Genomic DNA, 12648 nt, shown 5'->3' with positions numbered 1-12648 from the left:
AAGTCATTCTGCATCTATTATTCGCTGCAAATGAATTGTTCTGGTTTTTGTTTTCGATTCACCATTCTCTGATTCAGAATGTGCGTTTTTCACTAATCCATAATCCCCTACATTCCTGTCGGGATCTGTCATTTTCTGGAATCTCGATATGGATATGATTCTTTGTAAGACTGTCTCTGAAAGCAATGCAACCATGTGACTCATACTGCAAATTCTTGTTTCCTCAGGTGCACTGGAGTGAAATTTCTCACATAACTGTCAATATCAGTCCAAAGATGCGCAGGTTGGGTGGATTAGCCATGATAAATTGCCCTTGGTGTCCAAACTTCCATGATAAAACTAGGACAAAAGTTCGGCACAACATCTTGGGCCAAAGGGGCTGTTCTGTGCTGTATTTCTCTCTCTCTATCATATGTTTTTTTTTCTTTGTGAATATGTAATTGATTCTTTACCTGACAATCTGCGAGAGTATAGGATTGACTGTTAATTGTAAAGCTGGTGCTTTAATGTTCATGTGATTAATTCTGTGTTTAAATTAAAGTTTGTTTTAATATATTGGTCAGTGTCATCACTCCTGGGGACAAATTTCCTTTCCTCACAGTTTTACAAGTTGAAAAAAATGTTTGCAGTTTGTCGTCCGGTGTCCTAACAAATGTTGGGGTGTGATCCGATACACTAACAACAGCTCATTGTGAGGATGCCACGGAAAGTGAGTGTGAGTTTGACATTTCATCAGCAGTCTTCATTCTTTGTCAAATATCTCTGTGCCGGATTTATCCTGTATGTATCAGTCTCCGGTACAGTATGTCATTACTGTTTCCCTTCTTGATCTGTCATAGATGGTACGGTGCAGGAAAGTAGGATTTTCACAGCAACATCCTCTCTGATACCTATATCTTTTAAGAAAGTTGATTGTCGTTCTTCTAACTACAATTGTATTAGGTCCAACTTCCCATAAGTGAGCCGAGACTGTATATGTCACTGTCTATTGTACTCTGTTTCCCAGAGTTTCTGATACATAGATTCTGGGTTTGTGCTGCAACCTTATGTTTCTGCAAAGGGTAGATATTAATCTCTATTTCTTTAAATAGATTAATGGAAGCATGTTTATACTCATAAAGCTGTCAGTATGTGGTATATCTGTCCCGCTATTAACTGAGAATGTCCACTGCTGCCATGTGAGTGTTGTTTTCACTCTGTATATTCCAGTGAATTGGAACATTGTGTTATATCGTGCATCTATCACAGTTTTCAGTGTGGCTCTATGTGTTAAGATGTTCACCTCAGTCTCTCATAGTTAAGTATCTTATTCTGTTTTATCTACTCATTTGAGTTCCTGAAAACATTAAAGTAAACTATTCCATCTTTTTAAATTTCTGATTCATTAAGACATAGTTTTCTCTACTCCTATCCATTCTGATGTGACAAAATTGAATAATTGTGCACTTTTCTGTCACAAGTATATGAATATATTGTCTGCGTCTTTTGGTTTCTGAAAAGTAATTGTCACGTTTTAAATTTATTACAAGTGTGTTTTTGGTAAGCGAATGTGGATTATGATCTGCACCTCCTCTTTTCAGGTATGTGATGTCACCTTCATGTTTATTCTGTATATTTGAGTTGTACATCGAGTTTATTCTGTACATTTGAGCTGTACATTGAGTTAATGTACAATTTTTAATTTACAAATTGAAAAAGATGTTTGCTTTTTCTTGTCCGGTATCGAAAAAAAAGTTGGGGTGTGGTCCGATACACAAACAACAGCTCATTGCGAGGTTGCCACTGATAGTGAGTGTGAATTTGACATTTCATCAGCAGTTTTCATTCTTTGCCAAAACTTCGGTGCCAGATTTATCCTGTATGTATCAGTCTCCGGTACTTTGAGAATCTATGTGAATATTCCCCATTTCACTGTCATCAAATATAGAGCGAAATCTCCGATAGAGCCAGTGTTGGGGGGGGGGGGGGGGGTCTGTGTGTGGCCCTGGGGTGCAAGTGGCCCTGCGCCCCAGGGGTCATCCAATCACCTTTGTAGCTGTGTGTTTGTCCCAATGAGATATTCAATTTGCAGTCATTGTCTGCAGCTTGTTTGTTATTACACTGTCACTCAGCCACTGAAACTCACACTTTCTGCAAACTAACATTTCACTGATTCACTTCATTATCACCCATTTCCAATTTCGAAGTGAATTCGATTTGTACAATCAACTGCTTTACTTACTGATCTAATTTTGCACACACTCCTGGTTTAGCATATTCCTAGTTTTCTCACTCTCCTGGTTTCCACAGCCCCTGGTTTATACATTTGCCTGGTTTAACACACACCCCTGCTCACACACTCTGGTTCTTCACACACACGGCTATTTGTTATCATATCCGGGAATTAAATACTGTGCTGTTTTACACACTACCCCTGGTTCGCTCATCCCCTGGTTCACTCACTCCCCTGGTTCACTCACTCCCCTGGTTCACTCACTCCCCTGCTTTGCTCACTCCCCTGTAATAGAATTACATAAACTGTGAGTCTGTACAGTCAGGAATGTGTGTACAATCAATGGATTGGGCAATGCCATGGGTGCAAGTGTGTTAACAAGGACAGTGTGAAAAAGTAAGTGATTGTGCAAGCTGGGTGTCTGTGAACCGGGATTGTGTAAAACCTATAAAGTGTGTAAGTCGGGCAGTGTGCAAACCCAGTGATTGTACAACACACCTGGTATTGCAGCCTCAAATTTTAGGTGTGTGTGAGTAAAACCAGACGTATAAGAATGTTTAAGAGAGGATTGTGAAAACCTGATAATTACACAATATGAGTGTGTGTTTTTGTTGAAATGTGTAAACTTGCATGTGTAAACTTGCAGAGTTTGTAAAAGCAGGGGAGTGTGTAAAGCCAAGCATAACAGAGGAGTGAGTAAACATGGGGAGTGTGTTAACTATTGGAAATGTGTAAACCGGTGTCGTGTGTGGAACAGGGGAGTGTATTGTGCAGATGAGTGGGTTAACCAGGATAATGTGTAAACCATAGGACTGTGTAAAACAAGGAGAGTGTGCAAAACAAGGGGAATATGGAAACCTGTGAATGTGTGAAATGAGGGGAATTGGGAAAATGAGTTATGAGTCTAAACAGAGGGGGGCTGAGTTCAGAGGGGGTAGCTCACACGTGGAGGCTCTCCACTACAATCAAAAACACCTTCAAGTGCAACAATTGAAATATTTTGGAAAGTTCAGAACTTGGCTTAAGGAGGCACTTACCAGAGTACAGGGGAAGAGAAAAAAAAGGTCTATTGGGTGAGCAACTGAGGAATTGTAAGTGAAGACACAGTGCCAGCATAGTGGGCGGCTCCTCCACTGGTGCCGGCAGTTCGGGCTGATCAAAGGAGAACTCCGTCTTTTTGGAGGTGTTTTTCTCCTCCCGTGGGTCTTTACTTCTCTCTGTCTCGTGGGGTCTCTCTCCCCTTGGTCCCTTTTGTCCCTCTCTCTGTTTTCCTTCTTGTTTGAATTGTGGGCCTCTCTCCATTTCTCGGGGTTTTGTTCACCTTCTCTCTCTCCGGGGCTGGGGTGATTGACGACTGCATCGTGGGTGGTCTCCTGCGCAGGTCCCGGCACTTCGGGCTTCTCAGCCCGAACGGAGCAGAACTCCATTTTATTTTCTCCTCATTGGTTTTTTATTTTTAAACACGAGGAACTGAAATAGGGAAGGACACAGACTCTGAATTTATCAGGACATTGGGGCTGACCTGGCCATGTGCAGAGCTGGATTTAACAGGGCCAGAGCAGCGCTGTACGAAAGCGGCGTACACTTAAGAATGTTATATCCAGCCAGGCCTGGGTCACATACCAGGGCAAAAAATATTGTTTTTAAGGCCCCAACTGAAGCAGATACGTTTGTCACAGACTGCGGGCTGGGGCCGTGACCACAGGAGAGGCGGGAGGGGTCCAGGCAAAAGCAGCGCCTTGGCAAACCAACAATTGGGGAGGGGAGGGGGAGAAAAGAACCTCACCCCTCCTCCACCCCCCACAACACAACTGACTGTCGAAGAGGCGGGAGATGGTGCCCCTATACGTGCAGACAAGGGCAAAAGGCGGAGGACCAAGTGTCGGGCATGATGTGGAAAAAACATAGAGAAACCACAGAGATTGGGTGGGAGGACAGCGGGACAGTAACTCCCGGGAGGAGGGTCACCACACTAACGGGAGAGCTAACGCCGGGAACATGCCTGGCAGTGGGAGTGGGAACAAACAGCAGGGACGGAGAAGTATAGGGGAAAAAGAGCTCGGGGAAAGGGGACAGAGGGGGAGGGAAAGGGAAAGGAGATGGGAGAGGGGGGACGGGAAAGGGGAGGTGATATGAAAAGGGACCTCAAAACCTGGAATGTCAAGGGACTTATAGGCCCAGTGAAAAGATCCAGAGTCTTCACCCACCGAAGAAACATGAGAGCCGACATAGTCGTCCTCCAAGAGACACACCTGAGAGAGCAGGACCGGCTGTGGCTAAGGAAGGGCTGGGTGGGACAGACTTACTATTCCTGCCATGGGACGAGGGCCTGAGGGGTAGTGATTCTGTTAAAGAACAGGACTATGTTTAAGGTGACGATGACGGTAACGGACCCAGGGGGATGGTACGTCATGGTTGGACGGCGCACCGATAGTACTGTCAACGTGAACACTCTCAACTGGAGAACGCAAAATTCATTAACAAGACAAAGGCAGAAATCCCCTACATAGCGACACACCGACTGATCATGGTTGCGGGTGGAGGGGTGGGGGGGACTATAACTGTGTACAGGACACATGGACAGACAGCTCAAACCCCGGAACGGGGAAGACCTTGAACATGGCGAAGGAACCCGGTCGCTTCATGGGGCAGATGGGGGCGGTGGGAGGTTCACCCACCCAGGGCAGCAGGATTTCTCCTTGTTCTCACCAGTCCACAACATATACTTGAGGAGTCACTTCTTTCTGGTTGGAAAATCGGTGCTCCCAGAGCTGGTCAAGGCGGAGTCTCCGTAATCGTAATCTCAGAACATGCTCCACATTATATGGATGTGAGGTTGGAGATGGGCAGTACCCAATGCCCCACATAGAGGTTGGACGCTGCCCTACTGGCCAACATGGCTTTCAGCGAGAGGGTATCACAGGCCATAGCGGAGTATACGACAAACAACCAAAATGGGGAGGTCTCAGCCTCCGTGTCTGGGAGGAGCTAAAGGCCATGATTGGAGGGGAAACTATTGCCTTTAAAGCACAAAGGGAGAGAGGAGAGAGTGGCTAGGCAGCAGTCAGCCCCAACAATAGAGCTCTTGGCAGAGAGGGAAAAGCAACAAATGGACTTTGACCTGCTCTCCACGAGTAAAGAGGTGCACCAACTCCACCAAGCACGGGGAACCCTATACAAAGACGGGGACAAAGCCAGCCGCCTGTTGGCACACCAGCAGAGAAGGCCAGCTGAGCAGCCAACAGAAAGATTGTGCAAATTTGGGACAGCAGAGGCACACTAGAAACAGACCCAAACAAGGTTAACAAGACCTTTGAGGACTTTTACCGGGGACTGCACACCTCAGATCCCCCAACAGGGGAACATCGAAAAATACTGCACATAACAGACCCTGCGGCCCACGATGTTGTACCGAACCTTTGTCCTAGATTAATCATAGATTATCATAGAATTTACAGTGCAGGAGGAGGCCACTCGGCCCATCGAGTCTGCCCCAGCTCTTGGAAAGAGCACCCTACCCGGGGTCAACACCTCCACCCTATCCCCATAACCCAGTAACCCCACCCAACACTGACGGCAATTTTGGACACCAAGGGCAATTTATCATGGCCAATCCACCTAACCGGCACATCTTTGGACTGTGGGAGAAAACCGGATCGGCACCCGGAGGAAACCCACGCACACACGGGATGGATGTGCAGACTCCACACAGACAGTGACCCAGCCGGGAATCCAAGGCGAAATCGAAACTGGGACCCTGGAGCTGTGAAGCAATTGTGCTCTCCACAATGCTACCGTGATGCCCTTAAGAATAAATTAATCTACACTCCATTATTCTACCATAATCCATGTACATATCCAATAGCCGCTTGAAGGTCCCTAATGTTGCCGACACAACTACTTCCATAGGCAGTACATTCCATGCCCCCACTACTCTCTGGGTAAAGAACCTACCTCTGACATCCCCCCTATATCTTCCACCATCCACCTTAAATTTATGTACCCTTGTAATGGTTTGTTCCACCCGGGGAAAAGTCTCTGGCTGTCTACTCTATCTATTCCCCTGATCATCATATAAACCTCTATCAAGTTGCCCCTCATCCTTCTCCGTTCTAATGAGAAAAGGCCTAGCACCCTCAACCTTTCCTCGTAAGACCTACTCTCCATTCCAGGCAACATCCTGGTCAATCTCCTTTGCACCTTTTCCAAAACTTCCACATCCTTCCTAAAATGAGGTGACCAGAACTGCACACAGTACTCAGATGTGGCCTCACCAAGGTTTTGTACAGCTGCATCATCACCTCACGGCTCTTAAATTCAATTCCTCTGCCAATGAACGCTAGCACACCATAGGCCTTCTTCACAGCTCTATCCACTTGAGTGGCAACTTTCAAAGGTCTCTGAACATAGGGGCTGGTTTAGCTCACTGGGCTAAATCGCTGGCTTTTAAAGCACACCAAGCAGGCCAGCAGCACAGTTTGATTCCCGTACCAGCCTCCCCGGACAGGCGCCGGTATGTGGCGACTAGGGGCTTTTCACAGTAACTTCATTGAAGCCTACTCGTGACAATAAGCGATTTTCATTTTTCATTTCATTTCAACAGAGACCCCAAGATCTCTCTGCTCCTCAGCGTTGCCAAGAACCCGACCGTTAACCCTGTATTCCACATTCACATTTCTCCTTCCAAAATGGACAACCTCACACTTGTCAGGGTTAAACTCCATCTACCACTTCTCAGCCCAGCTCTGCATCCTATCTATGTCTCTTTGCAGCAGACAACAGCCCTCCTCACTATCCACAACTCCACCAATCTTCGTATCATTTGCAAATTTACTGACCCACCCTTCAACTCCCTCATCCAAGTCATTAATGAAAATCACAAACAGCAGAGGACCCAGAACTGATCCCTGCGGTACACCACTGGTAACTGGTCTCCAGGCTGAATAATTCCCATCCACTACAAATCTCTGACTTCTATTGGTTAGCCAGTTCATTATCCAACTGGCAATATTTCCCACTATCCCATGACTCCTTACTTTCTGCATAAGCCTGCCATGGGGAACCTTATCAAATGCCTTACTAAAATCAATGTACACTACATCCACTGCTTTACCTTCATCCACATGCTTGGTCACCTCCTCAAAGAATTCAATAAGACTTGTCAGGCAAGACCTACCCCATATAAATTGGTGCTGACTATCCCTAATCAAGCAGTGTTTTTCCAGATGCTCAGAAATCGTATCCCTCAGTACCCTTTCCATTACTTTGCCTCCCACCGAAGTAAGACTAACTGGCCTGTAATTCCCAGTGTTATCCCTATTCCCTTTTTTGAACAGAGGCACAACATTCGCCACTCTCCAATCCCCTGGTACCACCCCTGTTGACAGTGAGGACGATGACAATCTACCGCTACTGTCCTTGATCAGACCTACCCTCGCTCTAGTCATTCTCATATTTCTCACATATGTGTAAAAGACCTTGGGGTTTTCCTTGATCCTCTCCGCCAAAGATTTTTCATGCCCTCTCTTAGCTCTCCTAATCCCTTTCTTCAATTCCCTCCTGGCTATCTTGTATCCCTCCAGCGCCCTGTCTGAACCTTGTTTCCTCAGCCTTACACAATCTCTTTCTTCCTCTAAACAAGACATTCAACCTCTCTTGTCAAACATGGTTCCCTCACTTGACCATCTCTTCCCTGCCTGACAGGGATATACATATCAAAGACATGTAGTACCTGATCCATGAACAAGTTTCACATTTCACTTGTGTCCTTCCCCGACAGCCTATGTTCCCAACTTATGCACTTTAATTCTTGTCTTACAGCATTGTATTTACCTTTCCCCCAATTGTAAATCTTGTCCTGTTGCACGCACCTATCCATTACTGAAGTGAAAGTCACAGAAATGTGGTCACAACCTACAAAATGTTTCCCCACTAACAAATCTATCACTTGCCCTGGTTCATTACCAAGTACCAAATCCAATATGGCCTCCCCTCTGGTCAGACAATCCACATACTGTGTTAGAAAAGCTTCCTGGACACACTGCACAAATACCACCCCATCCAAACTATTTGATCGAAAGAGTTTCCACTCAATGTTTGGGAAGTTGAAGTCACCCATGACTACTACCCTGTGACTTCTGCACCTTTCCAAAATCTGTTCCTCCACATCTCTGCTGCTATTGGGGAGGGGGGGGGGGGGGGGGGGGGGGGGGGCTATAGAAAACTCCCAACAAGGTGACTGCTCCTTTCCTATTTCTTTTTTTTTAACATAAATTTAGAGTACCCAATTATTTTTTCCAATTAAGGGGCAATTTAACGTGGCCAATCCACCTAACCTGCACATCTTTGGGTTGTTGTGGGGCGAAACCCACGCAGGCTAGGGGAGAATGTGCAAACTCCTCACAGACCCAGTGCCAGGATTCAAACCCAGGTCCTTAGCGCCGTAGGCAGCGATGCTAACCACTGTGCCACCGTGCTGCCCTCCTTTCCTATTTCTGACTTCAACCCATACTACCTCAGTAGGCAGATCCTACTCGAACTGTTTTTCTGCAGCTGTTATACTATCTCTAATTAACAATGCCACCCCCCCACCTCTTTTACCATCTACCCTAATCTTGTTTAAACATCTATAACCAGGGACCTCCAACAACCATTTCTGCCCCTTTTCTATCCAAGTTTCCGTGATGGCCACCACATCCTAGTCCCAAGTACCGATCCATGCCTTAAGTTCACCCACCTTATTCCTGATGCTTCTTTCGTTGAATTAAACACACTTCAACCCATCTCCGTGCCTGCAAGTACTCTCCTTTGTCAGTGTTACCTTCCCCACTGTGTCACTACGCGCTTTCGTGAGCTGAATATCGGCTTCCTTAGTTGCTGGACTACAAATCCGTTTCCCATTCCCCTGCCAAATTAGTTAAAACACTTCCGAAGAGTACTAGAAAACCTCCCTCCCAGGATATTGGTGCCCCTCTGGTTCAGATGCAACCCGTCCTGCTTGTACAGGTCCCACCTTCCCCAGAATGCTCTCCAATTATCCAAATACCTGAAGCCCTCCCTCCCTCCTACACCATTCCTGCAGCCAGGTGTGCAACTGCACTCTCTCCCTATTCCTAGCCTCGCTGTCACGTGGCACCGGCAACAAACCAGTGATGACAATTCTGTCTGTCCTGGCTTTTAACTTCCAGCCTAACTCCCTAAACTTGTTTATTACCTCCACACCCCTTTTCATACCTATTTCGTTTGTACCAATGTGCACCATGACTTCTGGCTGCTCACCCTCCCCCTTCAGGATCCTGAAGACACGATCCGAAACATCCCTGGCCCTGGCACCCAGGAGGCAACATACCTTCCGGGAGTCTCGCTCGCGACCACAGAATCTCCTATCTATTCCCCTAACCATTGACTCTCCTATTACTATTGCTTTTCTATTCTCCCCCACTTCCCTTCTGAGCCCCAGAGCCAGACTCAGTGTCAGAGACCTGGCCGCTAGGGCCTTCCCCGGTAGGTAATCCCCCCAACAGCATCCAAAATAGTATACTTGTTTTGCAGGGGAACGGCCACGAGGGATCCCTGCACTGTCTGCCCGTTTCGTTTTCCTTCCCCTGACTGTAACCCAGCTACTCTTGTCCTGCACCTTGGGTGTGGTTACCTCCCTGTAACTCCCTATTACCCCCTCTGCCTCCTGGATGATCCGAAGTTCATCCAGCTCCAGCTCTAGTTCCCTTACACGGTCTCCGGGGAGCTGGAGTTGGGTGCGTTTCCCGCAGGTATAGTCAGAGGGGACACCGGTGGTATCCCTCACCACCCACATCCTACAGGAGGAGTATGCAACTGCCCTCGCCTCCATCCCCTCTTAACTTACAGAATATAGCTGCCCTGTGGATCAACTGGAACTCCACCCTCTGACTCTGCTCCCAGTCAGCTGCACTCTGAACTCCTGGCTCCCTTCTCGTTCTTTGAGGAAATGTAATGAAAGGAGCACCTTACTCCCCCAGTCACCAAACTCTCACTATAGCACTCAAATGCACCAAATTCAGCACTCCCTCAGTCACCAAACTCTCACTATAGCACTCAAATGCACCAAATTCAGCACTCCCTCAGTCACCAAACACTCACTATAGCACTCAAATACACCAAATTCAGCACTCAGTGCAAACTCGTGGATGAAGCTATTCCTCGATGGACTGGACTTGCCAGTTCTGGGGGAGGACAGGAAACGGGGCCTGGGAGCACTGCTAGAACTGAGAGAGATCTTGGAGAGTATAAGCTCCATTCAGGCCTAAAACAAGGTCCAGGGGTGTACACAAAGCAGGGGGACCTATGAATCAGGGGGATGTATAAAGCATGACAGTGCACAGAGCAGGGTGATGTGTAAACCAGGGGAGTGTATCAAGCAGGGGGTGTATTAAACAGCAGGGTGTATGAGGCATGAGAGTGTATACAGCAGGGGGATGTGTAAACCGGGGGGGGGGGGGGGTGTATAAAGCAGGGGGATGTATAAAGCAGGGGGATGTATAAAGCAGGGGGATGTATGAAGTATGGGAGTTTATACAGCAGGGGAGTGTGTGTAATGCAGGGGAGTGTGTGAAGCAGGGGAGTGTGTGTAATGCAGGGGAGTGTGTGTAATGCAGGGGAGTGTGTGTAATGCAGGGGAGTGTGTGTAATGCAGGGGAGTGTGTGTAATGCAGGGGAGTGTGTGTAATGCAGGGGAGTGTGTGTAATGCAGGGGAGTGTGTGTAATGCAGGGGAGTGTGTGTAATGCAGGGGAGTGTGTGTAATGCAGGGGAGTGTGTGTAATGCAGGGGAGTGTGTGTAATGCAGGGGAGTGTGTGTAATGCAGGGGAGTGTGTGTAATGCAGGGGAGTGTGTGTAATGCAGGGGAGTGTGTGTAATGCAGGGGAGTGTGTGTAATGCAGGGGAGTGTGTGTAATGCAGGGGAGTGTGTGTAATGCAGGGGAGTGTGTGTAATGCAGGGGAGTGTGTGTAATGCAGGGGAGTGTGTGTAATGCAGGGGAGTGTGTGTAATGCAGGGGAGTGTGTGTAATGCAGGGGAGTGTGTGTAATGCAGGGGAGTGTGTGTAATGCAGGGGAGTGTGTGTAATGCAGGGGAGGGAGTGTGTGTAATGCAGGGGAGTGTGTGTAATGCAGGGGAGTGTGTGTAATGCAGGGGAGTGTGTGTAATGCAGGGGAGTGTGTGTAATGCAGGGGAGTGTGTGTAATGCAGGGGAGTGTGCAAACTAGGGGAATGTGTAAATTACGGGAGTAATCTCAACCAGGGGAGTGTATGGATCCAGGGAAAGATGCACAACAAGAGCGTGTGTAAATTGGGGAGTGTGTACATCAGTTGAGAGTTCAAAGCAGGCGAGTGTGGAACCAGGTCAGCATGCAAACCAGGGGAGTGTGAAAAAAAAGTTTGTAACAGGGCATAGTGTACATCAGGGGAGAGGTTCACAGCGCCATGGTCCAAGATTCATTTCCCACTTGGTCGCTGCCTCTGCAGTGTCTGCACATTTTCCCCGTGTCTCCATGGGTTTCCTCCACATGCTCCCATTTCCTCCCAGAAGTCCCGAAAGACATGCTTGTTATGTGAATTAGACATTACACCAATATTTTATTTTGGACTTGTCTCAGTACAAATTTAGGATTAATTATGTATTTTTCAATCAGCTGTACTATCTGACTTTTTACACGTGCCTAAGGTTCACAACTTTGTGAGATTAAAGTGCTTCTGATACATTTTAATCCAACAAAGTTTCAAAAAAGTGCAAATGGATACTTTCACATTGATTGCTCAATCTATAGCCTAATTAATACTTTCCTGATTAATTTACAGATGAAAAGTTGATTCGACGTTCCATGATAGGGCAGCAAGTTAGCACAAGTGGATAGCACTGTGGCTTCACAGCGCCTGGGTCCCAGGTTGGATTACCCGCTGGGACACTGTCTGTGTGGAGTCTGCATGTTCTCCCCGTGTCTGCGTTGGTTTCCTCCGGGTGCTCCGCTTTCCTCCCACAGTCCAAAGACATGAAGGTCAGGTGGATTGGCCATGATAAATTACCCTGTGTGACCAAAAAAGGTTAGGTGGGGTTATTGGGTTCCGGGGACGGGTGGGAGTGAGGGTTAAGTGGGTTGGTGCAGACTTGATGGGCCAAATACCTCTTTCTGCACTGCATGCTCGAAGTTCATGGACTAGGGGTGAATTGTGGAAAATTATCCCACCTACCCTCTCGTGTAGCACTGTTGGATTGGGCATGTTTATCTGGGACTTGAGCTCAATGTAAGTGTGACTGCTTCTGTTCCCTGTGACGGTGGAGCTGATGTTGTGTAAGTGTCTCTGCAATGTTGGATTAATATTGTACTTACTGTCAGTTAGAAGGAGACGGCGGCACATTCATGTTGCTGAGGAATCATCATCTTGGAACTCATATCTTCAT

At 47.1% G+C, this 12648-nt stretch overlaps 3 protein-coding genes across 8 annotated transcripts in view; 1 reads left to right on the top strand and 2 right to left on the bottom strand.

The window, feature by feature from the left end:
* The window catches only part of LOC119957759 (histone H4), a 27168-nt gene extending 26613 nt beyond the window's left edge, over nt 1-555 (top strand). For all 6 annotated transcript variants that reach the window (XR_005458913.1, XR_005458912.1, XR_005458910.1 and 3 more), the window contains exon 3: nt 228-555. The gene's annotated coding sequence lies outside the window, so the exon portion shown is untranslated. The remainder of the gene's footprint in view (nt 1-227) is intronic.
* LOC119957741 (late histone H2B.L4-like) overlaps nt 1-12648 on the bottom strand; it is a 40339-nt gene that overhangs the window by 27549 nt on the left and 142 nt on the right. Inside the window, exon 2 of the mRNA XM_038785827.1 lies at nt 12578-12648. The gene's annotated coding sequence lies outside the window, so the exon portion shown is untranslated. The remainder of the gene's footprint in view (nt 1-12577) is intronic.
* The window catches only part of LOC119957751 (late histone H2B.L4-like), a 15080-nt gene extending 2432 nt beyond the window's left edge, over nt 1-12648 (bottom strand). Inside the window, exon 1 of the mRNA XM_038785840.1 lies at nt 12578-12648. The gene's annotated coding sequence lies outside the window, so the exon portion shown is untranslated. The remainder of the gene's footprint in view (nt 1-12577) is intronic.

Source organism: Scyliorhinus canicula, chromosome 27 (genome assembly GCF_902713615.1).
Source record: "Scyliorhinus canicula chromosome 27, sScyCan1.1, whole genome shotgun sequence".
NCBI lineage: Eukaryota > Metazoa > Chordata > Chondrichthyes > Carcharhiniformes > Scyliorhinidae > Scyliorhinus > Scyliorhinus canicula.
Note: the sequence above shows the minus strand (reverse complement) of the source record. Positions and strands in the feature narration are given on the sequence as shown.